The sequence below is a fragment of the Macrobrachium nipponense genome, chromosome 7 (assembly GCF_015104395.2).
Source record: "Macrobrachium nipponense isolate FS-2020 chromosome 7, ASM1510439v2, whole genome shotgun sequence".
Taxonomy (NCBI): Eukaryota; Metazoa; Arthropoda; class Malacostraca; order Decapoda; family Palaemonidae; genus Macrobrachium; species Macrobrachium nipponense.
In genome coordinates this window covers 22,777,317-22,804,816 of record NC_061109.1, presented here as the reverse complement: position 1 = coordinate 22,804,816, position 27,500 = coordinate 22,777,317, and the positions used below count along the sequence as shown (strand labels likewise).

At 32.8% G+C, this 27,500-nt stretch overlaps 1 protein-coding gene across 3 annotated transcripts in view; it reads left to right on the top strand.

Moving 5' to 3' along the window:
• The window catches only part of LOC135217076 (CAP-Gly domain-containing linker protein 4-like), a 136,471-nt gene that overhangs the window by 898 nt on the left and 108,073 nt on the right, over window positions 1-27,500 (top strand). The window lies entirely within an intron of this gene.

Here is a 27,500-nt window from a genome sequence, read left to right as displayed (position 1 = left end):
ATAAGATCTGGATGTAAATGCACATGTCAGGTGACCATTATTACGCACCACCCTAAAACAGATCAACACTTGTGAGGAACCGCATTATTTATGGGAAACTTGAATCAAATGTAATTAGATTTCGTATGCTAGCTTCCTTTCTTTCGAAAGAGTTTAGAGGGGGTGAATTTCGAGGTGACAGATGTTTTATCCTTGACACACACGCATATATACATATATTTTATAAGGCCCAACAAAACATTGTTCACACGAAAAAAAAAAACATATTTCGACTGACAATGTTTAATCCTGATCACCAGTGATCAGGATAAAAGATTATCAGTTGAAATGTGTTTTATTCCGGTATATGGCGTCCGTACTGATCTAGTGCAATCTACACAAGTGCAAACATATATGGAAAAAACAATTAATATAAAAAAAAAACTGGCCAAGAAACCTGAGTAGCGGCGATAATGACGCACGTTAATAATGACTGACTGATTGATTTAACGATCAACGGCTGTTTCGACTGATCATAACATTGGGACTATCGACGTCTGGGGGATAAATGACATTTACTTCTCGTCCTTCAAGAAGTTAAAGGCAAATGAACTAGGATAACAACAAGGCGTGATCCGACCTCCAGCTTACTCAAGGCGCGTGCTAAAACCTACAGTCAAATAGTCCTTTGTTTCACCACCGAAAATTTAAATAAATACGCTATTTTTGATTAGGAAAAATTGTTCTGTTTAGTTTAACATGGTCATTATTTATTATTTTTCTTTACATTTTCATTCTAATAAATGAATCATAAATATCCTATTCATCCTAAAATAAAATTCCTGCATCTTTAGCTCGACGAGAAACACTTTTTCTTCAGACCGTTTTAGGCTTTTCCATAAACCTTTCCTACCCCCACAACAACAATAACAACAACGAAGTAGTTTGTAAGGCTTACTCCCCGTGTAAGTGAAAATCCCTTTTTTTTTTTTCTTTCATGAAAAAGGTCGCATTAGAGACTGTTTGGCAAAACTAACTGGTTATTGAAATAAATACATTTTTTAAAATGCATAAATAGGTTAATAAAGGTAACTTATTTTCTTTTTGAAATAGTATAGCAATAGAGACTATTTGTCGATAGCAATTGAAGTATAATCAAAACACCATTCCTCCTACCCGAGTAAGAAAAATAACTGGTGTAGAATGATCAAATCCAATTCAGAAGTAATTAAAAATAACTCAAAATCTGCTTGCTATTCTCTTCGGATGGAAAACTGTCCTCAAGGTTTTCTAGCCCACTAATGAAACCATCAAGCTTTCTATACCTGAAGTGACAGGACTGACGATCTGGTTTTGTTTAAGGGGGTGCGGTCCGGTTCCACCCCGCCCCCAAATAACAAAAAATAAACACACACACACACAAAAGCTTTTGCTAAACTGTATCATTAGCGTTAATGAAAAAGGGTAATAAATTGTGGAGACGCATTCTAAAACAACAGTATAAAACTAGCTGGTCTGTGTGTGTGCGTGCGTGTGAGTGAGCTTGTATGTAAGAGAGAGAGAGAGAGAGCGTGTATATAAAATACGACTGCTGTAAGTGTACCAAAATGAAAGAAGATACAAAAATAATAGATAAAAATGTAAGAGAGAAAAGGAGAAATAATTGTAAACGAACACATTCGCATGAAAATCATTACGAAAAATGACGAGCACAGCAGGTTGATTGATTTGTTTACATTACCTGGCGTCGCAAGGGTTATGGCCATCGCAGAACGTGTTAGTTAAGATGGGGAGGCATTGGTAGACCATAACTGAAGACGTTTAACAAATGTTTTGGAGAACCTCATTCCCAAACTATAAAAATGTTAACAATTTTTTTTTTTCAAGAGGAAAGGCCAATGAGAGGTGTCAACCTTATGCCTATTTCTAGCCAAGGCTCGAAGACACCGATAGAAATAAAAAGACGAAGAAATTAATAGACCTTTTAAGCTCCTAAGGGAACAAGGGTAGGATGAATTCCAAAGCACAAGTAATTTTGGGGGAGTTAAACCTGTACACCTCACATAATGTCTTGGTTTTACTTCTACACGAAGAAACGATTTAGGAATGCAATGAATAAGTGCATATTCTGAATAATAATAATAATAATAATAATAATAATAATAATAAAGGATATTTTCTCCTGAAATGTGTCACTGACAAAAGATGTTGCTTGCTGAGGTGGCAGTGAAGTTCTAAGGTCTGATGTTACTACACCACGAAAATGAGACATTAAGCCAGGAGAGGGGGTTATAAAATATCGGGAGGAGGATGTATTTTTTTATGAGAGAGAGAGAGAGAGATCCAGGTAAAGTTGATTTGGCGCTCGATTAAAACATTACTGCACTAGGTCAAATTGAAAATGGCTTGTTTCAAAAGACTAGTTTTATCTTTGTCATTCATAATAAAAAATAATTAACACCCTATATGAACATAAAAGACAGAATAATATTATTTCGAATATTATTATTTCCTAAATACAAAAAAAATGAACGAAACTGAAAAATGAGGCCAAAAAACGAACTGCCTTCACCAAGATGAAAAAAGAAGATAAAAATGTAAATGACTACGGTCCTTCGTATTCCGGCAAAAACTACTGGATTATGGAACAAGACAAGAAGGCCTGTCTGAAAAGGGTTCCAGAAATATATATCCGTGATGCTCGTCTCGAAAATAAGTTCATAATCCTGGCGAGATGAATAAAAGGATGAATGAGAGGAGAGAAAAACGAATAACAGCAGCTGTGCAAAAATCCCGTGTCAATATGACAGTGATGAAGAGCTTTGTCGACGACAAGACAACGACTGTTGAGGACGTGTTGACCCAAATTTTCTAAGCGGGGAGCGGAGTTCGGATAATGAATTAAAATACGCGCATATATACATACATACTTATATACTTATATATATGTGTGTGTATACATACATACACAAAAACAACGAATAAATGCATATGAATGGAAAAAACTACAACCTATTCAACACTCATATGGATTACTTTTCAGCACAGACTTAAAAATATACAAGGCAAGAAGTCACGCTAGAAGAGATAGCACGAGGACACGATGTATTGTAAAGAGAGTGGAAAGGGAAAACCGTAAGAAGAGGATATGTGATATTTCAAAAAAGGATGAACGATCTTCTTCTTTACCCAGCCAACGGGAGGGAGACCAGGTCAACGATGTTTAATAAGTGAATGGAAGACTTGTTGCTGGTGAGGCTTATATGTGTTTAATATATATATATATATATAATATATATATATATATATATATATATATATATATATATATATATAATATAATATATATACACGAGGGCATAATACGTGAGTGCAATGATTTCCATACACAAACAATTACGCGCGTATGTTGTCAGCCTTGTAACCAATTGCGATCGTAAGTTGGGAATTGTTCAAACTTCCTCAAACGCACCGCTCATTCCAAAGAAAAATGTACTTCACAGAGAGAGAGAGAGAGGCAATTTATATCGCAGGACTTCTTCCAAAATGCAATATAAACTTCACTGCCAGTGAGAGAGAGAGAGAGAAAGGCATGGCACTCTGTTGATCCAACCACCCTTAGCGTCTGAGTCCGTGGCATCTGCAGTGCCGCAGTTTGTCTCACTGTATTTGTTTCTTTGTTTGCTTGTTTGCCTTTGCATCTGCTTGCAAGATGACTTAAGACTGTCACGAATAGGGACTCGTTGCTGTCTTGTTTTCCTTTCAGACAAAAATGAAAGCCACTTATTTGCCTCTTTTTTCAATGTTTATTTGGTTTCCTAAGACCTTGGATAAATTTTTTTTACTAAAATTCAACCTCTTATTTTCTGTATTTAAAGGAATAAAGAATTCAACGTACCTGTGATTAAAAGAAAAAAAAAAAGCTTGGAAAAAATCGCTTGCCAGATATGAAACGCGTATTTTATGCTGAAACGAATTCGCAACTTGTGCTTGGAACAAACGATAGTGAGCCATTGTTTCGTGCACGAACGACCGTCAAAAAATGGAAGTGCTCAAGTGCGTGCGTGCTTGAATGCAATGGAGCTCTGATGGAAGCGCCGTTTGCATTCAGGCGCGCAAGCAAATGTTAATGTAATGACATCGTGCATTTGCAAACTAGTAATTAAAATAGCGGATTTCCATTTAACATTTACTTTGGGTTTGTAAGTATGACGCTGTTCAGTCACAATAGTTAAGATCGAGATTGCATGAGAGTTAATTACATCTAAGCTGTGCTTATTATAGGTAGCTACTAATATACCTTAGAACAAGAAAATATAAAAATGAAACTTCATTGAGAGACAGCTGAAGCTTTCTCAAGAGCATTCAGGCAGGAAAAATGTAAGTATATCCTGGGAGGAAATAATGTTTGATAACTAAACTTCACGCTATTATGCGGTAATCAACTGTGCCCACATCACTACTTAGAGGTGAAGTGGAGGACTGGAAAATGACCTTTATTGCTATTGGGCAGAAGGCCTAAATCTACTTGAGGTGCATGACAAGGCGAATTCGCTGTGTATTTTATTTATGAAACTGAATGCCTTCTCGTTACTCTCTCGGCGTCCTTATGAGAGATGAGAGAGAGAGAAAGCACATCGATGAAGCACAAATAAAAATGATCGTCTCTCTGGATTAGGAAATAATGCAAAGAGACGGGCACATGATCGCTTCGGAGAGAGAGAGTCTTCACCATCACGCACAATCATAAATCACAAACAAGCACTAACATAACAAGCGAACCAAAACTGCTCAGTTACAAAGAAATACAGCGTTGCAAAAAAAAAAACAACAACAACAACACCCAGTACGATGACTCTTCGAGAAAACCTCCTGCAAAGGCAAAACAATTAAATAAAATCATGAGCATTAAAGCAAACAAAATATCCTACTACAACACGAAACGTCAATCGGACCTCGCTGACCACAAAAGGATTTTGTTACAGTACCTTTGACACCGATACTGACCCTCGAGATTTTTACGTAACACTTCAAGAGACAGAGCGGTAGCCACAATTCTGCTACGTTTAGAACTGGTTTGCATGATGAAAACGACTCGAACTTTTAAGGGATTTCTGTATTTCCGTTCATATTCCCTTCCTTCCATCTTACTCTCCTCAGACCTTTTAAAACCTTTTCATTCTCAATTTCCCTTTCAGCGCTGAATTACATCATAGGACGGAGTTTTATATCAAAGCCATCCCTTTCCTAATGGCCCCTGTTCTTTAAAAAATGATAACACATGAACCCTTTCTCCCTTTCCCCCTATAAAACACACATACACAACTAATCAAAGCGAGTTAACATAACCGAATAGTCAGGGAAAAAATGAAGTGGCTAAAATTATAAAAAATAACCATAGGTTCACCTAATTAGTGGTTTAGAGTCGTGTCTTCATATCTATCATAATGAAGAGAATATCTTGTCTTTATATCTATCATAGTGAAGAGAATATATTGTCTTTATATCCATCATAATCATGAGAATATCATTTCTTTATACCTCTCATAATCAAGAGACTATCTTGTCTTTATATCCATCATAATCATGAGAATATGTTTTCTTTATATCTTTCATAATCAAGAGAATATCTTGTCATTATATAAATCATAATCAAGAGAATATCTTGTCTTTATATCCATCATGATCATGAGAATATCTTTCCTTTATATCTATCATTATCAAGAGAATGTCTTATCTTTATATCTATTATAATCAAGACAATATCTTGTCTTTATATCTATCATAATCAAGAGAATATCTTGTCTTTATATCCATCATAAACAAAGAATATCTTGTCTTTATATCCATCATAATAAAGAGAATATCATGTCTTTATATTCATCATAATCAAGAGAATATCTTGTATTTATATCTATCGTAATCAAGAGAATATCAGTCTTCATATCATATCATGATAAAGAGACTATCTTGTCTTTATATCTAACGTAATCAAGGGAATGGCTTTATTATTAACAGAAAACAAAGCAGAAAAGACGCCACCCCATTCTAGTCTTTCCGTTTCCGGCCACGGACCCTATGGGCCTGTAAATCTCCTCATAATGTGAGAGACGGTGTGAATTATGCCCGTAAACTGTAATGGAGGTACTGAAACGTGGAGGTAAAACTGCGTAGACTTTAACTAGCTGCTCCCTGTTGTGTGTGTGTGTTTAAGTGGATGTGTGTGCGTGAGTATGGACTATATACGTAAACTTCATGGCCTCTAAAGACATCTAGATAAGATATAAAATATTCAGGCAATAAATATTAGTATATACATATATATATATATATATATATATATATATATATATATATATATTATATATATATATATATATATATGTGTGTGTGTGTGTGTGTGTGTGTGTGTGTGTGTGTGTGTAATTTATACAGTGTATATAATACAGACACATATTAGGCGCGATATATGTTTTAGTATAAAAATACCATTGGAGATTGAGGCAACACAAAGAACAGTGGTCCAGTTATTTCAAATTTGTATTAGGATCAGCTAATTGACACCCCCCCCCCCCTCCCCCCCCCCCCCCCCCTCACTTCTCACTGATTGCATCATTGATAATGATAAGCTTCAGACCTCTGTGGGGACCAGCAACTAATTCACTCTGCCTCAGGGGAGGTTGCATCACTGCAAGATAGGCTGGTTCACCTGCATACTGTGTGTACCATCTTCCTCTGAAGGTCATTTATGCAGACGGAAACAGCAAAGGTCAAAGATCACTTGAATTGAACGCCAGATACTGCAGGTCTCTCTAGTCGGGCTGCTTTGAAAAAGATCGACAACAATTTTCTCCTCATGCTTACTGGAGGAAGAATCTTTGAAGATATCTTGCTCTAACTTCTAAACTGCAAAGCAAAATTCTTTTGAATACCCTGAAGTCTAAAATAAAATTTATTTTTTAAACAATCATATCCTGTAGAATTTGACTGCCCCATGATAAATTAAATCAAAGACAGCACTGAAAATTTCAGTTTCAGCTATTTTGACCTCAACCGTTGTCAAGGCTGTTTTATTTACATAGTGTCTATGAAAAGCAAAGGTTTCGAATCATGCTACCTCCACAGGGACTGAAAAATCAAATCATCAGTGTAACAGCTGCAATCTATTTGTGCACTGTTATTTCACTATAAGTAAGTACATGCTTAATCAACATAAAAAAAAGTAAAAAAGTTATACACTGAATTTTAGAAGTTCATGCGCAATCCCAACTAAAAAATAAAACCAACTTATACAGGCATACCAAAATGTTTTAGAAACCATAAAATTAAAAAAACATGGATGACAGACATCAGATGGTTCTAAACAATTCTAAATAATTCTACATAATTTACTGTAGTTGAATAGCGTCAGCGCATTGCATAATTCGTAATAGGGATGAAGAAAATAACAGGGGCAGAGAGAGAGAGATAGTATCACGTGTACATAGTGCCCCACAACACAGATTAATGGACGGACGGGCGTCTGTCCGTCCGCCAAGCCTACTATACTGTAAAAGTGAGACGCAAAGTCACACTCACGTGAGCTTTCACACAAGCCTACTCAGGAGAGGAAGCCCGAGTTTTAACCCAAAAGGCATCTCGGAGGAATACACGGCAAAGAGGATTACTACGCTTCTCCAAACCTACTCGCCTACTTTTTTGCCTTTGGAGAGCAGTATGTATTTATATATACCCCTGGAATCTCCCTGCGCCCAAATGATGGCTTTCAAAGCTAACCTGCTGGCTTGGAGAGAGAGAGAGAGGATTTATTTCTTTCTCTCTGCCTCACTGTATTTATTTTTGTAAGAACTATTGCATCACTTATGTTCTCTCTCTCTCTCTCTCTCTCTCTCTCTCTCTCTCTCTCGTAGTGTTTTTCCTTTTGTGGAAACTAGTCCTCATTACTAATGTTATTCTCTCTCTCTCTCTCTCTCTCTCTCTCTGCCTCAGTATATTTGCTTCTGTAAGAACAAAGTAACTTTGTACTATTGTCACTTATGTCTCTCTACTCTCCTCTCTCTCTCTCTCTCTCTCTCTCTCTCTGAAAGAATAAGTCGCCAGTTTTACACTGGAGTTTTCTGTAAGGTCTTAATCATCGGTTGAAACTGTCACAAACAATTACAAACTTCTGGATACTGCAATACTAAATTTTATGTTGATATATATGTATACGTATATGTATATATATATATATATATATATATATATATATATATATATATATATATATATATATATACACACATATACATATATATATAAAATAAATACCATATATATACATATATATATAATAATATATATAATATATAGATTATATATATATATATATATATAAATATATATATATATATAATATATATATATATATATATATATATATATATATATATATATACAAAGATCTTCCCGTATTTCTTCATTGTAATTAAGAGCAGTACACGAGGCTTGGAAATTCATTGAAAGAACACTATGTGTCTAAAGAAAGATGAATTGTACACTGGTACACGGTACCGAAGTTTCTTTCGTGTACCAACGTGACTTTCATGCCATTTTCATTTCTCATTGTTTAATTCGCGTACAAAGAACGTGATGATCTGTACAAGATGGAGTTATGATATATGTTCGTGAATTTATAATAATAATAGTATTCAATACTTATGGAAACGCCTACTTACCGTAGTTAATAATAATAATAATAATAATAATAATAATAATAATAATAATAATAATAATAATAATTATAATCCTCATGTATGGGAGCACAGATTATGAATTGAGTTCCAGAGCTTACATGACGGGGAAATGAATAATGGGGGAAAAAACTGTGCTTATTTAAATATCTGTAGGACTGGAAAAAAATTTCTTGAATGTGGTATACTCTCTGTCTTCCTCTTTGCATCCAGGATGTCTCTAAAATTCTTTTTTTTTTTAATGAAACTGCTAATGTGATTGTATCTCTTTCAACCAAAATTAATTTTTAATAAGAATTTTAATGGGATTGTATCCGTTTTAACCAAAATTCATTTATTTTCGTGAAAAATTTATTGTGGCTGTATCTTTTCAGTGAAATTATTTTTGCTTTTAACAATCTTAATGTGATTGTAGCTTAGCTGTTTTCCCAAGGATAAAATATTTCTTCATAAAATTTTTAATATGATGGTATTTTTTTTCACCAAAATTAATTTTTTTCATGAATATTCTAATGTGATTGTATCTATATTCACCAAGAGATATTTTTTATGAAATATTTTATTTATTCATAAAAATATTTTTCATGATATTTTTAATGCTTTCACAAAATAAAATTTTCTTCGTGATATTTTTAATGTTTTCTCAAAATTAAACATCTTTCATGATATTTTTAATGCCTTCACAAAATTAGTATTTATCATGATATTTTTAATGTTTTCACAATATTTAATTTTTTCATGATATTTATAATGTTTTCACAAAATTGGCATTTTTCATGAAATTGCATCACTTATGTTACTCTCTCTCTCTTTCTCTCTCTCTCTCTCTCTCTCTCTCTCTCTCTCTCTCTCTCTCCTCCTCTCTCTCTCCTCTCTGTTTTTCCATTTGTGGAAACTAGTCCTCATCACTAATGTTATTCTCTCTCTCTCTCTCTCTCTCTCTCTCTCTCTCTCTGTTTCAAGGGGAAAAAATTGCGTAACACTCATCTGCGTTACAATTTCTTGCTGAGATTCAAGTCGTCTTAACCAGTCTCAGGTTTAGACAACTTTCCGAGAGCCGTCTTGGTCGTTACTTTGACGGACTTTCAACATTAAAACCGACACTTCCCGACACCAAGTCTCATGAAATTATGACAATTCTAAAATCATAATTTGAATCATGAAGCCATCCGGAAGATTCAACAATTTTTCTGCAATGAGGTAATATGACCTAAATGGAATTTCAGTTGCCAGAATTTGACACATCAATCTCTTGAAATCAAGACAATTTATTTTCTAATAGTAATTGACTCCCTTGGCCATCCTGAATCTGTTTTATTGAATGTGTGCAATAAAGTTCATCGTTGGATGAGTGGTTTTCGCGCTCGGCTGCCAATCCGGTGGTCCGAAGTTCGATTCTCTGCTCGGCCAACGCGGATTCAGGGGAATTTATTATTTCTGGTGATAGAAATTTATTTCGCGATATACTGTTGTTCGGATCCCACAATAAGCTGTAGGTCCCGTTGCTAGGTGACCAATTGGTTCCTAGCCACGTAAAAATATCTAAACCTTCGGGGCAGCCCCCTAGGAGAGCTGTTAATCAGCTCAGCGGTCTGGTTATACATACTTAACTCAACTTAATGTGTGCAACAGGGTTAATTTTATTTGAAACCGATTTAAATTTCCAATTGAAAGTATTGCAATATATAAAAAAACAATATAATCTCTGTAACATGCAATAGCATATTAATTCTTTTTTCTTTTTAAACTAAAACAACTTCAATCTGAGATCAGCAAAATATAGCAAAAATAAAACTTAGTTATTTTTCCCCGAAATGTAGTTACCTAGCTCATAAAAAAAAATTCATGAAAAAATATCTGAATTTGGAAAAACATTAATCAATTTTGGAGAAACGTTACTAAATTTGGAGAAGCATTTATAAATTTTGGAGAAATATTAAACAATTTTGGAGAAACTTTGGTAAATTTTGGAGAAGCATTAATAAATTTTGGAGAAACATTAAACTATGGAGAAACATTAGTAAATTTTGGAGAAATATTAATAAATTTCGGATAGGCGTTAATCAATTTTGAAGAAACGTTACTAAATTTTGGAGAAGCATTTATAAATTCTGGAGAAATATTAAACAATTTTGGAGAAAAATTAATAAATTTTGGAGAAGCGTTAATACATTTTGGAGAAATATTAAACAATTTTGGGGAAAAATTAATAAATTTTGATGAAACATTAATAAATTTTGGAGAAGCATTAATAAATACAGGAAAAATTGTAATAAATTTTGGGGAAACATTAATAAAATTGAGAAAAACAGTGATAAATTTTGAAGGAAAATGAATAAATTTTGGAGAACCATTAATACATTCTCAGGAAACCTCACTAGCCTTTCGAAACCAATCCGCTCCCTGTGATTCAATGCCTTATTTTCCTCTTTCTCTCTCTCTCTCTCTCTCTCTCCCTCTATTTCCCCTTTGCAGATGACGTTTCTCATCACTCATGCTTTCTATTAACGCAAATATGAAATAAAATGCGAATTTAGGGAGAAAAGGGAGGAGAAGTAAGAGAGAGAGAGAGAGAGTGTTGGGGGAAATCAGGGAGGTGGTAAGGGGAAGGGAACAGCAGCACAAGCGTGACGTCACACTCGGCTGCCCGAGGAAGGAGAATAACCGAGAATTAATGATAAGGACGAGGGTGAAAGTCTATTATTGCCGGTCCATTTTCATATATGAAGTGAAACGGCTTCCATCTCCCGTATCACAACTTTGCTTCTTTTTTTTTTAAGGGAGCTGAGAGTTGTAAGTATTCTTGTAGGATTTGGAGTTAGGAAAATGAAGAGTAGGTGATGATATTCTAATTTTGCTTCAAGGTATTATTATTAATTTATTTATTATTTATTATTGTTTTATTATTATAATTAACCCAAACAGAACTCACACACACATCACACCACAGCACACACAGCACACACACACACATATATATATAATATATATATATTATATATAGATATATATATACTATATATATATATATAATATATACGCATAGAGAGAGAGAGAGAGAGAGCTATAATTATAAATACACACGCAATCACCACCCCCAACACATATATGATATATACGCATGTAGATAGAAAAAGTAGAGAGAGAGAGAGAAGAGACCTATACATTATAAATACACACGCAATCACACACACCATATGATATATATATATAGTGTATACAAATATTTCATTTATGAATTAATAATAAAATGTGATCATAACCGAAGTTTTTTATTTTTATTTTTTTCTATAAATAATTTGAATAAAAGCAGCGCCGAATTCTACATCTTCATTTCGTGCGGTCGACGCATCTTAATTAGAAATCACGGCTTTTTTCTAATCTTAACTGTTCATGCATGGCTAAGCAGACATTTCATAATTATCTTATGGAGGAGTTTTATAAGCTATATAATTATTACGGTGGGGATTTATCATCATCGTAACTATTTTTATATTTCTAGCGTAATTAATGCGGTACTTTTTTGTCAATGCCTCAGTGAAACACATTAAAGTAGTCACGCATGAATAGCAGTCATGTACGTATATAGTATATGTATGGATGTATGTATGTATGTATATTGTATATATATATATATATATATATATATATATATATATAAAATATATATATATATATATATATATATATATATATATATATATATATATATATATATATACCGAACATACAACAACACACACACACACACACACACACACACACATATATTATATATATATATATATTATAATATATATATATATATATACATATATATGTATATATTACCTTGAAAATATTATTACTGAAATATGCAGACAGTCATAAAAAACATGTTTGAATATTCTCTAAAGCAAATACCTTTCAAAACAGAAGAAAAGGAGACGCCGGAGTGACAAATCGATAAATCAATAAATCGTTCAGCCTGGAGCTAACTCAAGATTGGAAACAGCTGAACAAATGTTTATGGAATAAACTCTCTGAAGAAACAATGGAATGTTCAGCAAAAAAAAAAAAAAAAATACTTAGCCAAAGGTTCCCTTAAAATTTCTTTAAAACTCGTTACAGGGGCAATAGCTACGAAGTCCCCTTGAAAGAAAACATTTTACAACAACAAAAAAACAAAAAAATAATTTACATGAGCAGAGGAATGTTTAGCCAGATAATCCCTTTGAAAAAATAATTTGCAGGTGCAATGGAATGTTTAACCAAAGCGCCCCATTTAAAAAAATCTCTACAAAGCCAATGGAATATTTAGTCGAAACGTTCCCTTAAAAAACAAATAAATAAGCTCTTCGCAGGAGCAAAGGAATGTTTAACGAAAATGTTCTCTCAATCAAAAAATAAACAAATAAATAAATAAAAACAATTTTACAGGAGCAATGGGACGTTTAACTAAATCGTCCCCTTAAAAGAATTACAAAAACTAAAATAAAAATGCAATGGAACGATTAACTAAATCGTCCCCTTAAAAGAATTACAAAAACTAAAATAAAAATGCAATGGAACGATTAACTAAATCGTCCCCGTAATAAAAAAAATAAAAAAAATAAAAATGCAATGGAATGCTTAACCATATCGTCTCCTTTCTACAAAAAAAAAAAAAAAAAAAAAAAAAAAAAAAATCTACCAAAAAACACCTATGAAATGTTTAACCAAATCGTCGCCTTCCTTAAAAAAAAAAAAGCTACTAGAATTTTTAGCAAAATCGTCTCCTTCATGAAGAAAATACAAATAAACGCAATGGACTGTTTGGTTAAGCCGGGCCTTGATAAGAAAAAACTACAAAAAAGTAAAATAAAATACTTAAAAATGCAATGTAATATCTAGCCAAACCGACCCCTTAAAAAAAAAAAAAACTGAAGGGACCAGAGATGACACATTCAAAGGAACGACCCACTTTAGGAAGCGCAGGGAAGGTCCAGGAAGTTTGGAGAGAGGAAATAGATAGATGAACCCTCCTGGCCCCTGCCATCACCCTCCGTTATTCCCCAAATAAACGGGAACCTGGGCAAGTGGGGATTGTTGATGCGCGTTTGGGCAACGTTTCTCCTTTAAGGTAACCTTCCCTGAAATTCGGTCGGGCAAAAACCAAAAATTTTCATAAATTTAAAGAATCACTTTTTTTTTTACTGTTTCTCATGGTAATAAGTTAAAGTCTTAGGGATGAAGGATTAATAACAATGAATAGAGAGCAAAATTAAGGGTAGTTACAGAAGAAAAGATTAAATCATACGTCTATTGGTACTGTTTTAAGTAATTTGTAATTAAAAAATTGAATATTTAAATATATATAGTTATATATAATTAATGTATATGTATAATATAATTAATATAATTAATATATATATAATGTATATATATATATAAATTATATATATTATATATATAGTATAGTAGTTATATATATAATATATATATGCTCACACACACACACACATATATATATTATAATATATATATATATATTACATATGCACACAAAAGGCGCATAAAACACTATTTGAACGTTGCAACCATATATTTCAGGCACTTCCTTCTGTGTTCGTGATCACTTGTAAAAAATGGACATATGATGTCTTACAAGAGTATATATATAAAAGCATATGTAGGTGTGGCAGTAAGTTTCTATCGGTGACCCTACCAGTGATCAGGAGCATAAGAAGGAAGTGCTCGAAATATATGGTTGTAACGTTCAGTTAGTGTTTTATGGGCCCTTTATCTTCGTATTATACTGTTGCATTACAGTAATAGACATTCATATGTATGATATATAATATATATATATACTATATATAATATTATAATATACGTATACGTTATACTATATATATATATACTATATTTATATATATTCGTATATGTATATATGTATATATATATATATATATATATATATACATACAGAGAGTGAGACAAAGAGAATGTAAGTATATATAATTTATTCTCTAAACCACTCAACACCACTAACACAAACGATTAAAAAAAAGAGATATACCTCTGCCCAAACAAATGCGTACATAAATAAACAGGAATAATGTGTACCATTGGCGTTCCGGCCGCGTCCCCGCCCCACCTGACTTTGAAGCCCGTGAGGCAGCTTTCTGTTATCGATCTGACCTTGACATTCATTTGTACGACGCGTCGGTTCAAGGGTCTAAGTTAGCGACAAAGAAAAACTATTCCGTAGTTATTCTGGATGAAATTAGTAACGCGGAATAATGCTCGGAGCAGAATATAAAAGATAGACAAAAAGTAGACAGGACCTAGCAGAAACAATAAATAAATAATCTGTTATGAATCTTTATACATCTAGAAAATCGTGCAAAAAATACGACATAAATTTAAAGAAATACGACAAATTGAAAAAATGCGATATGACTTTCAAGAAATACATTAATTTAAAAAAATAGGACTTGAAAATACAATGTTAAAAATTACCGTATAAATCAATACAACATAAATTGGAAATAAATACAAAATAAATAAAAAAAATACGACTTAAATTAAAATAAATACAACATAAATAAAAAATAAGACATAAATAAAATATTACCTAAATTAAAAATAAATATCGACAATTCTTTTAAAAATACGACATAAATAAAAAATACGACCTAAATTAAAAATAAATACGGAAACTCCTTTAAAAATACGACACAAATAAAAATTTATGACATAGATAAAAAAAAACCTAAATTAAAAATAAATACGAAAATTCTTTTAAAAATACGACATAAATAAAAATTTACGACCTCCTAAATTAAAAATAAATACGGAAAAGTCCTTTAAAAAATACGACACAAATAAAAAATTGAGGGACATAGAGGGAAAAAAATATGACATAAATTAGAAATGAATATGCCAAATGTTTTAAAAATACGACATAAATTCTAAAAAAAAAAAAAAAAAAAAAAAAAAAAAAAAAACGACATACATTAAAAAAAACTACGAAATAAATTTGACATAAACTCGAAAAATAATCTTGTTCTTTACAAAATCACAAATCATTACCAAAAATACTAGAAAAACTTTGCAAAAACATGACGAACCAAAATTCCCACCATTTATTCTCTAACAAACCCCCAGATAAAATTACAGCGACTAAAATCCTGATTCTCACTTCGTTAAAAGGAGTGATAATTGGAATTCTGAAACGAGATGGATTGGAACAGGTCAAATTCCTGAATTTCTTCGATTCCAAATTCCTTACTGATTGGTTAAGGGACAACGAAAAGAAAGCTAAGCATGATATGTATGAGGTCATTCACGGCGTCAACGACGATGTTAAATAGAGTGAGTAACAAAGATTAGATAAGATAATTAGGCCAAATATCTTTCCTCTGAGTGGAGACAGAAAATTAAGTTTAACGCTTCTTGTGACCTACACAACTTGAAAGTCCACACACACAAACACACACACACACGGATATATAATATATAATATATATATATTAAGTATATATATATATATATATATAGATAAGATATAGATATATATTGTATATAATGTATTATAATATAAATATACATATATTATATATATATATATATATATATATATATATATATATATATATACACCTTTAGAAGAAGTAGACACGTATTAATGTACACAAATTTAAGGCTTACATGCACTTTTCTTTATACCTTTAGAAAAACTATACATGTACTATGTCTGTACATAAATATTCTAGCCTACATACACACATATATGTATATATATAACTTCAGAAGAAGTATACACGTATTAATGTACACAAATTTCAAGTCTACATACACATATCTTTACATATCTTTAGAAAAAGTATAGACGTGCGTCTGTGCATAAATATTCAAACCTACATACACACTTATATGTGTGTATATCTTTAGAAAAACCATACCACGTATGAATGAACATGAATAAACTATATGCGTATGAAACTATACCTGTATAGTTTCATACGTGTACTGAAGCTATTGATCCAAAAGACGAATTATGACCGGCAGACAGAAAGCGCAATAAAAACAGAGACGAGTGCCAAGCAGAAGGCTTCAGACACAAAGGGTCATGAAATGCATAGGAACCTATAATAATCACGGGACTCACGCGATGCCAACTTTCTCTTGCATTGTGAATATTTTCTCGTTCAATCTTTCCTTTTTACTTGTTCTACGTTATAAGTTCTACAGAGCACACGAACACTCATGAATCTATACGTAGTTGTACACGAAACTATGAGTCGTAGCCGCTACAGGGTGTAAAATAGCGTCAGGTTTTCGATGCAAGGCTAAACATGTCCTTTTTAGCAATTTGTTTTTCGCCGTTTCTTTACAATACGTCAGAAAGTCTATTATTTATGGATTAATATCCACATCAGAAAGTGTATGATTTAGGATTAATATTCACATCAGAAAGTTTATGATTTATGGATCAATATCCACATCAGAAAGTCTATGATTTATGGATTAATATACACATCAGAAAGTCTATGATTTATGGATTAATATCCACATCAGAAAGTCTATGATTTATGGATTAATATCCACATCAGTAAGTCTATGATTCAGGGATTAATATGGAGTAATAAAATCATACAAGTCTCAGGTTCCTTAAGCTATTAAAAGGAACCTCGCGAGAATATCAGTCAGCACCAGCATTGATTACGGTCGCTATTCACATCTACCTCACACATTCTCCTGCTTTCATTTTAACTTGGGTCTTTCTTTGCTTTCTTACTGTCTTTTCCGAACATTATCAACTTCCTAATTTTTCCTTACAGTCCTCGATCAAGAATATCATAATATGCACACTGCACAAGCCTTTTCGGGTAAACACTGGTTTCTCCCTTCAATAATTTCCTTGCATATTTCTCTTCAATAATTAAACCAAACAAGTACTATATAAACCAAAGTGCTGATATTTTCATACTTAAGCATAAATTTCTTATTTCTAAATAATAAAATTTCGCAGTGTTAAAGGACGGACATTCAAACCATATATCCTTTACACTTTTGAATATGCATATCTACGGGCCATTAAGTATACTTTATGTTATTAGTTATAAGATTTCAAAAAGCTTTTGCGGGCCATACTGAAGGGAAATCAGAGTATACTGACAGGAATGTTGGGACATATTTATAAATGTATTCTCATTTGCATTTTCCCAATAATAATAAAGTCTCATGAGTGGACGAATGCACCAGTGTTCAATATACTTTCCCCCGCCCCCGTTCCACCCCATCTCCCAAAACCCCTTCTTTTTTTTCTTGATAAATGGTAAAAATGAGATAGATAAACCTTCCTTTCTGAAGCGCCTCCTCCTTTTTATCTTCAATTCATAACCACAACGGGAGGAGGGTGGGGGGGACCCACACGTACAGAGTCCATATTTCATAGCCCTTGATTTCCCTTTCCCTCATGTTTAGCTACTCTCTCTCTCTCTCTCTCTCTCTCTCTCTCTCTCTCTCTCTCTCTGAAACATTTTTCGAGTCAACGAGCCTTCCCGGAATTCCATGCATAGGTAATCTTCCTATCCGTCGTAATTTCTCTCCTAAAAATAAGTTTAAGAGGCTTTTTTTATCGCAGTGTTTTGATCATTCTTATTTACAAAGGGTTTTTTCTAATTACTTTACAAATTCTTTAAAATTGGGCGAAGTTTCCTTAAAATTGGGTGAAGTTTCCTTAGAATTGGGAGAAGTTTCCTTAAAATTAGGCTTAATTTCCTTAAAATTGGGCTTAAGCTTCCTTAAAATTGGGCTTAGTTTCCTTAAAATTGGGCTTAAGTTTCCTTATGATTGGGCTTAGTGCCCTTAAAATTGGTCTTAGTTTCCTTAAAACCATGAAAAGTTCCTTAGTTTCCCTTAAAATTTTGGTTGATTAGTTTTCCCTTTGAAAAATTGGGGGAGGGAAAAGGGCTTAGTTTTTTTCCCTTAAAATTGGTCCTTAGTTCCCTTGGAACAATTGGTCCTTATTTTTTCCTTTAAAATTTGGCTTTATTTCCCTAAAATTTGGGCTTAGTTTCCTTAAACCCAAACAAATTTGGGCTTTAGTTTTCCTTAAAACAATTTGGGCCTTAGTTTTCCCTTAAAATTGGTTCTTAGTTTTTCCTTAAAACATTGTTCTTTGGAGTTTCCTTAAAATTGGTCTTTAGTTTCCGGGCCTTGAAATTTGGGTTCCTTAAAAGTTTCCTTACCAAATTTGGCTTATTTCCCTTAAAATTGGGCTTAGTTTCAAATTAAAATTTGGTTGGGCCTTAAAAAATAGTTTCCTTAAAAATTGGGCCTTAGTTTTCCTTAAAAATTTGGGCTTTAGTTTCCTTAAAATTGGGCTTAGTTTTTCCTTAAAATTGGTTTCCGGGTTTGAAAAGGGTTTCTTAAACCATTGGTCCTTAGTTTCCCTTAAAATTGGGCTTAGTTTCCTTAAAAAATTTGGGCTTAGTTTTTTCCGAAAATTGGATTCCTTTAAAAGGGGTTCCCTTAAAATTGGTCTTAGTTTTCCTTAAAAATTGGGCCTTAGTTTCCCTTAAAAATTGGTCCTTAGTTTCCTTAAAAATTGGGGCTTAGTTTTCCTTAAAATTGGTCTTAGTTTCCTTAAAAAATTGGGGTTTCCCTTAAAAGTTTCCCTTAAATTGGTTCCTTAAAAGGTTTTTTCAAGGAAAAATTGGGCTTTAGTTTCCTTAAAAATTGGCTTAAGTTTTCCTTAAAATTTGGTTCTTAGTTTTTCCTTTTACCCAAAATTGGTCTTAGTTCCCCTTAAAAATTGGGCCTTAAGGTTTCCCTTAACCCAAAATTGGGGCTTAGTTTTCCTTAAAATTTGGTCTTAGTTTTCCCTTAAAATTTGGGCTTAGTTTCCCTTAAAACATTGGTTTCTTAGTTTCCTTAAAATTGGTCTTGTTTCCCCTTAAAATTGGTTCTTAGTTTCCTTAAAATTGAAAATTTGGGCTTAGTTTTTGTTTCCTTAACCAAAAATTGGTCTTAGTTTTTCCTTAACATTGGTTTTCTTAGTTTTCCTTAAAATTGGTTCTTAGTTTCCCTTGAAAATTGGTCTTAGTTTTTCCCTTAAAAAATTGGTTCCCTTAGTTTTCTTGAAAATTGGTCCTTAGGTCTTAAAATTTGGGGGGGGGCTTATTTCCCTTAAAATTGGTTCTTAGTTTCCTTAAAACCTTTGGGCTATTTCTTAAAATTGGTCTTAGTTTCCTTAAAAATTGGTCTAGTTTCCTTAAAAACTTGGTTCTTAGTTTCCCTTTAAAATTGGTCCTTAGTTTCCCTTTAAAAAAGCAAAATTGGTCTTAGTTTCCTTAACCAAAAAATTGGCCCTTAAAAATCTTATTAATTTGGTTCTTAGTTTCCCTTAAAATTGGTTTTTCTTAGTTTCCTTAAAACCCTTGGGCTTAGTCCTTAAAAATTTTTTGGCTTAGTTTCTTCCCTTAAAAGTTTGTTTGGGGGCTTAGTTTTTTCCTTAAAATTGGGTCTTAGTCCTCCTTAAAATTGGTCATTTAAAAGGTTTTCCTTAAAAATTTGGGGCTTAGTTTTCCTTAAAATTGGGCTTAGTTTTTTCCTTAAAAATTGAAATCTTACCTTTCCTTAAAATTGGTTCTTAGTTTCCTTAAAATTGGGTCTTAGTTTCCTTAAAATTGGTTTTTCCTTAAATTTTTCCTTAATTAAAATTGGGCTTAGTTTTTTCCTTAAAATTGGTCTTAGGTTTCCTTAAAATTGTTTTTCCTTATTTTCCTTTAAAAATTGGTCTTAGTTTCCCCTTAAAATTGGGCTTAGTTTTTCCTTATTAAAATTGGGCTTAAAAGGGTTTCCTTACAATTGGGTCTTAGTTTCCTTAAAATTGGTTTCCTTAGTTCCCTTAAAATTGGGCTTAGTTTTCCTTAAAATTGGGCCTTTAGTTTTCTAAAATTGGTCCCTTAGTTTTCCAAAATTAAAAGTTGGGCTTTATTCCCTAAAATTGGTCTTATTTTCCCCTTATTGGTCTTAGTTCCCCTTTAAATTGGTCTTAGTTTCCTTAAAATTGGTCCTTAAAAGGTTTTCCGAAAATTTGGTCTTATTTCCTTAAAATTGGGCCCTTAAAGGTTTTCTTAAAATTGGTCTTTCGTTCCCTTCCAAAATTGGGTCTTAGTTTTTTCCTTAAAATTTTGGTCTTAGTTTCCCCTTAAAATTTGGGTTGGGTTCTTAGTTTCCTTAAAAGGGACTTGGGCTTCCCAAAGGTCCTTAAAACCAAAATTGGTCTTACCCGTTTCCCTTAAAATTGGTCTTAAGTTTTTCCCTTAAAATTGGTCTTAGTTTCCTTAAGATTGGGCTTAGTTTTTCTCCTTAAAAGTTGGGGCAATTGAGGTTTCGTTAGTTTCCCTTTTAAAAATTAAATTGGGGCTTATTAGGTTTCTCTTTTTTTTTATTTTTTTTTTTTTTTTTTTTTATTTTCCATTTTTTTTTTTTTTTATTTTAAAATTTTTTTTTGGTTTTTTTTTTTTTAAAATGGGCTTTTACCCTTGCCTTTTTTAAAAAAATTCGGGCTTCATTCCCCCCTTTTTCCGACACTTTTACCTTAAAAATTTTTGGGCTTAGTTTTATTCAAAACTTGGTTTTCTCTTTTTATTTTTTTATTAAAATTGTTAGTTGCGTCCTTAGTTAAAATCTTAGGTTTCCTTTTAAAATTGTTGTTCCTTGCAAAATGTTTTGGTCTTTTTTAAAATTGTGAATTTCCTTAAAACGTTGAGGTCGCGTTAGTCTTTCCCGGTTAAAATTCGGTTTTTCTTAGTTTCCTTATAAAAGTTAAAATTTGGTTGGCATTTGGGGGGCCGGATTAGTTTTCACCCTTAAAATTTGGCGGGGGCGGTTGGCTCTTTAGTTTCACACTTTCCTTTTTTTTTAACAAAATTGAGGTCTTAGTTTCCTTAAAAATTATTAAAATTGGAGGTTTCTCTTCAATTCCCCTTTTAAAATTGCGGGCTGTTATGTTTCCTTAAAATTGCGGCTTCTTGGGCTTGAGTCTTTCTTAAAAGTTTAGTTCCTTTTAAATTGGTTTTCCTTAAAGTCTCCCTTTAAAATTGGTCTTAGTTTCCTTAAAATTGGTCTTAGTTTCCTTAAAATTGGTCTTAGTTCCCTTAAAATTGGTCTTAGTTTCCTTAAAATTGGGCTTATTCCTTAAAATTGGTCTTAGTTTCCTTAAAATTGGTCTTAGTTTCCTTAAAATTGGGGGGGGGGGGAGTCTTAGTTTCCTTAAAATTGGTCTTAGTTTCCTTAAAATTGGTCTTAGTTTCCTTAAAATTTGGCTTAGTTTCCTTAAAATTGGTCTTAGTTTCCTTAAAATTGGTCTTAGTTTCCTTAAAATTGGTCTTAGTTTTTCCTTAAACATTGGGTCTTAGTTTTCCTTAAAATTGGTCTTAGTTTTCCTTTAACTTGGCTTAGTTTCCTTAAAAATTGGCTTAGTTTCCTTAAATTGTCTTAGTTCCCTTAAAATTGTCGTAGTTTCCTTAAAATTGGTCTTAGTTTCTTAAAATTGGGTCTTAGTTTCTTCAAAAAATTGTCTAGTTTTTCTTAAAATTGGTCTTAGTTTCCTTAAAATTGGTCTTAGTTTCCTTAAAATTGGTCTTAGTTTCCTTAAAATTGGTCTTAGTTTCCTTAAAATTGGGCTTAGTTTCCTTAAAATTGGCCTTAGTTTCCTTTATAATTTGGGCTTATTTCCTTAAAATTGGCTTAAGTTTCCTTAAAATTGGGGCCTTAGTTCCCTTAAAATTTGGGCTTAGTTCCCTTAAATTGGGTCTTAAGTTTCCCTAAAATTGGTCTTTTAGTTTTCCTTAAAATTGGTCTTAGTTTCCTAAAATTGGCTTAGTTTCCCCTTAAAATTGGGCTTAAATTCCCTTAAAATTGGGCTTAGTTTTCCGTTAAAATTGGCTTAGTGTTTCCTTAAATTGGTCTTATTCCTTAAAATTGGTCTTAGTTTCCTTAAAATGGGCTTAGTTTTCCTTAAAAATTGGGCTTAGTTTCTTAAAATTGGGGGGGGGTTTTTTTTTTTTTTTCCCCCCCTTAGTTTCCTTAAGAATTGTCTTAGTTTCCTTAAAATTGGTCTTATTTCCCTTAAAATTGGTCTTAGTTTCCTTAAAATTGGTCTTAGTTTCCTTGAAAATTGATCATATTTCCTTAAAATTGTCTTAGTTCCTTACATTGGTCTTAGTTCCCTTAAAATTGGTCTTAGTTTCCTTAAAATTGGTCTTAGTTCCCTTAAAATTGGTCTTAGTTTCCTTAAAATTGGTCTTAGTTTCCTTAAAATTGGTCTTAGTTCCCTTAAAATTGGTCTTAGTTTCCTTAACAACTTGGCTTAAAGTTTTCCTTAAAATTGTCCTTAGTTCCTTAAATTGGTCTTAGTGTTCCTTAAAATTGTCTTTAGTTCCTTAAAATTTGGCTTAGTTTCCTTAAAATTGGGCTTAGTTTCCTTAAAATTGGGCTTAGTTTCCTTAAAATTGGTCTTAGTTTCCTTAAAATTGGTCTTAGTTCCCTTACATTGTCCTTCGAGTTTCCTTAAAAAAAAATTGGTCTTAGTTTCTTAAATTGGTCTTATTCCCTTAAAATTGGTCTTAGTTTCCTTAAACTTTGGTCCTTAGGTTCCCCTTAAAATTGGTCTTAGTTTTCCTCCTTAAAATTGGTCTTAGTTCCTTAAATTGTCCTTAGTTTCCCTTAAACTTAGGTCTTAGTTTCCTTAAATTGGTCCTAAGTTTCCCTTAACATTGTCTTAGTTTCCTTAAAATTGGGTCTTAGTTTCCTTAAAATTGGTTCTTAGTTCCCTTAAATTGGTCTTGTTTTTCCTTAAAATTGGTCTTAGTTTCCTTAAAATTGGTCTTAGTTTCCTTAAAATTGGTCTTAGTTTCCTTAAAATTGGTCTTAGTTCCCTTAAAATTGGTCTTAGTTTCCTTAAAATTGGTCTTAGTTCCTTAAAATTGGTCTTAGTTTCCTTAAAATTGGTCTTAGTTTCCTTAAAACTTGGCTTAAGTTTCCTTAAAATTGGTCTTAGTTTCCTTAAAATTGGTCTAGTTCCTTTAGAAATTAGGCTTTAGTTTCCTTAAAATTGGCTCTTAAAGGTTATTCCCTTAAAATTTGGGCTTAGTTTCCCTTAAAATTGGTCCTTAGTTTCCCTAAAAAATTGGTCTATTAGTTCCCTTAAAAATTGGTCTTAGTTTCCCTTAAACTTGGGCTTAGTTCCCTTAAAATTTGTTTCCTTAAAAAGGTTTTCCTTAAAATTGGTTCCTTAGTTTCCCTTAAAATTGGTCTTAGTTTCCTTAAAATTGGGTAGGTTTTCCCTTAAAAATTGGGCGTTCTTAGTTTCCCTTAAAAATTGGGTTTAGTTTGCCTTAAAATTTGGGCTTAAAAGGTGTTCCCTTAAAATTTGGTCTTAGTTTCCTTAAAATTGGTCTTAGTTTTTCCTTAAAAGGGCGGTCTTAGTTTCCCTTAAAATTGGTTCTAGTTTCCAAAACTTAAAATTTGGGTTCCCTTGGAGTTTCCAATAAAATTGGTCTTAGTTCCCTTAAAATTGGTCTTAGTTTCCTTAAATTGGTTCTTAGTTTTTCCTTAAAATTGGGTTCTTATGTTTCCCTTAAATTAAAATTGGTCTTAGTTTCCTTAAAATTGGTCTTAGGTTGTTTCCTTAAAAACGTTGGCCCTCTTAGTGGTTGTTTCCTAAAATTGGGGTCTTAGTTCCCTTAAAATTGGGTTTCTTAGTTTCCTTGGGTGGTGGTTAAAATTAAAAGTTTCTTAGTTTTTTTCCTTAAAATTGTTTCCTTAGTTTTCCTTAAAATTGGGCTTGAGTTTCCTTAAAATGAAAATTGGGCCTTAAAAGTTGCCCTTAAAATTGGTTCCCTTAAAGGTTTCCTTAACCCAAAATTGGTCCTTAGTTTTCCCTTAAAATTGGTCTTAGTTGGGCTTGTTTCCCTTAAAATTGGTTCCCCTTAAAAGGTCATTAAAATTGTTTCTTAGTTTCCTTAAAATTGGGCTGTTTCTTAAACCATTGGTCTTAGTTTCCTTAAAATTGTCTTAGTTCCTTAAAATTGGTTTTCCCTTAAGTTTCCCTTAAAATTGGTTTCCGGTTATTTCCCTTAAAATTGGTTTCCTTAAAGGTTTCCCTTAAAATTGGTCCTTAGTTTCCTTAAAAATTGGTCTTAGTTGCTTAAAATTGGTCTTTTTCCGGTTTGTTCCTTAAAAATTGTCTTATTCTTAAAATTGGTTCCTTCGTTTTCCCTTAAAATTGGTCTTGTTTTCCCCTTAAAACTTGGTTCCCTTGGGTTCCCTTAAAATTGGTCTTAGTTTCCTTAAAATTGGTCTTAGTTCCCTTAAAATTGGTCTTAGTTTCCTTAAAATTGGTCTTAGTTCCCTTAAAATTGGTCTTAGTTTCCTTAAAATTGGTCTTAGTTTTCCTTAAAATTGGTCCTTAGTTCTTGAAAATTGGTTCTTGGTTTCCTTAAAAATTGGTTTTCTTAAAGGGTTTCTTAGCCTTGGCTTAATTTCCTTAAAATTGGTCTTAGTTTTTCCTTTAAAACCAAAATTGGAAATCTTAGTTCCTTAAAATTGGCTTAGAAATTTCCCCTTAAAATTTGCCCTTAAAGTTCCTTAAAAATTGGCTTAGTTTCCCTTAAAATTGTTCCCTTAAAAGTTGTTTTCCTTTAACCCATTTGGTCTTAGTTTCCTTAAAATTGGCCTTAGTTTCCTTAAAATTGGTCTTAGTTTCCTTAAAATTGGTCTTAGTTCCCTTAAAATTGGTCTTAGTTTCCTTAAAATTGGTCTTAGTTTCCTTAAAATTGGTTTCCTCGTTTCCTTTATTGGTTCCTTGTTTTCCCTTTTAAAATTGGTCTTAGGTTGTTTCCTAAAATTGGTTCCTTAGTTCCTTAAAAGGGAATTGTTTCTTAAGTTTCCTTAAAATTGTTTCCTTAAAAGTTTCCTTACCCGGGGTGGCTTATTGTTTTCCTTTTCCTTAAAATTGTTCCCTTAAGTTTTTCCTTACCATTGGTTTTCCTTAAAATTTTCCTTTAAAATTAGGCTTAGTTTCCTTAAAATTGGCCTTAGTTTCCTTAAAATTGGGCTTAGTTCCCTTAAAATTGGTCTTAATTTCCCTAAAATTAGTCTCAGTTTTTCTTGTTTCCTTAAAAGGTTGGGCTTGTTCCCTTTAAATTGGGTTCTTAAAACTTCCCTTTTTTTTTTTTTAAAATTGGTCTTAGTTTCCTTAAAGTTGGGCTTAGTTTCCCTAAAATTAGTTTTAGTTTCCTTAAAATTGGGCTTAGTTTCCTTAAAATTAGTCTTTTAGTTTCCTTAAAATTGGGCGAGGTTTCCTAAAAATTGAGCGAAGTTTCCTTAAAACTGAGCTAAGTTTAAAGAGTAAACGTTTGAAGTCAAATGTCATGTGTCTGCATTCGACGGGTCAGAGGCCTCTTCTCATTACTTTTCTTGTTCCCCAAAAGTGAGCGAAGTTTGAAAATCATCCTTTACGACGGAATCATTAATGGAAATTATCCAGAATGGAACAAAAATAAAAAGAAAAAAAATGCTTCAATATGACCCTCAATGGGGAAAAGATCCATGATGAAGTAACAATAAAAATAATTAAGAAAACTGCTTCAACATGAAACTCGACGGGAAATAATCCATGAAGAAATAAAAATAAAACCAAAAAAGCTGCTTCAACATAAACCACAACGAAAAATGATCCATGAAGAAATAACAATAAACACAAAAATATAAAAATAAAAAGTTAAAAAAAATTTATTCAACATAAACCTCGACGTAAAATGATCTATGGTGAAATAATAAAAAATTAGGAAAATTTTCTTTTTTTAAATCTCTTACCATAAACCTCCTGACATGGAAATAAGCGAAAAAAAAAACTGCTACAGTAAACAAACCTGATGTGGATAACTCACACCCAAACCCCAGTTTCCCCTCGTTGGGTTAAAGGCAGCCGTGGTAGGTACCCCTTGTACTTAATATCTCAGGAACGTCCCAAAGGCCAAACGAGCATGTGACACGCAAGCAAGCAAGCAGTGTGTCAGGAGAGGGGGAGAGAAAGACGATGGTGTCTAGTCTCTCTGCCCACCACCCAAACAAGCCTTGGGCAACACACACACATACACACACACACACACAGGGTTGAAATTATTGCACGCAGAAGACGCTGCTGCTGCTGCCGCCGCTTTGTTGTTGAGCTATCGACCGAGGCTGTCACGGACCTACCACTCGAGTCTGCCGCTCGCCCGACAGATTTCCTCGAAAAGGAAAAAATGAAACTTTGGGACAAGCCGAGGCCCAGTTCCCAAAATATTTTCCATGCAGAAAAAAATATGCAAAAGGGGTCTCCGCACCCAACCCCCTCTTTCTATCCACCCCTTTCCCCTACCCAGAGACCCAACCCGCCAACCCACCTGTCAGTCTGCTCTCGTATTTCGTCCGCTTTTGTGATGTCTCCACTAATGGATATTCAGATGATCCGAAAATAGCTCGAAAGAATGAAGGCTGGATTTGGCAATCTGGTTTTTATTTTATAAGCTTTATTTTCTAACGAAAGACTTCCTTGTGTGTGTGTGTGTGTGTGTGTGATCATGAGCCCCATAATCAAATGAAATTAGTATACCTTAGTTTAACTACACCACTGAGCTGATTAACAGCTCTCCTAGGGCTGGCCTGAGGGATTAGATTTTTATTTACGTGGCAAGGAACCAATTGGTTATTTAACAACGGGACCTACAGCTTATTGTGGGAGACGAACCACGTTATATCGAC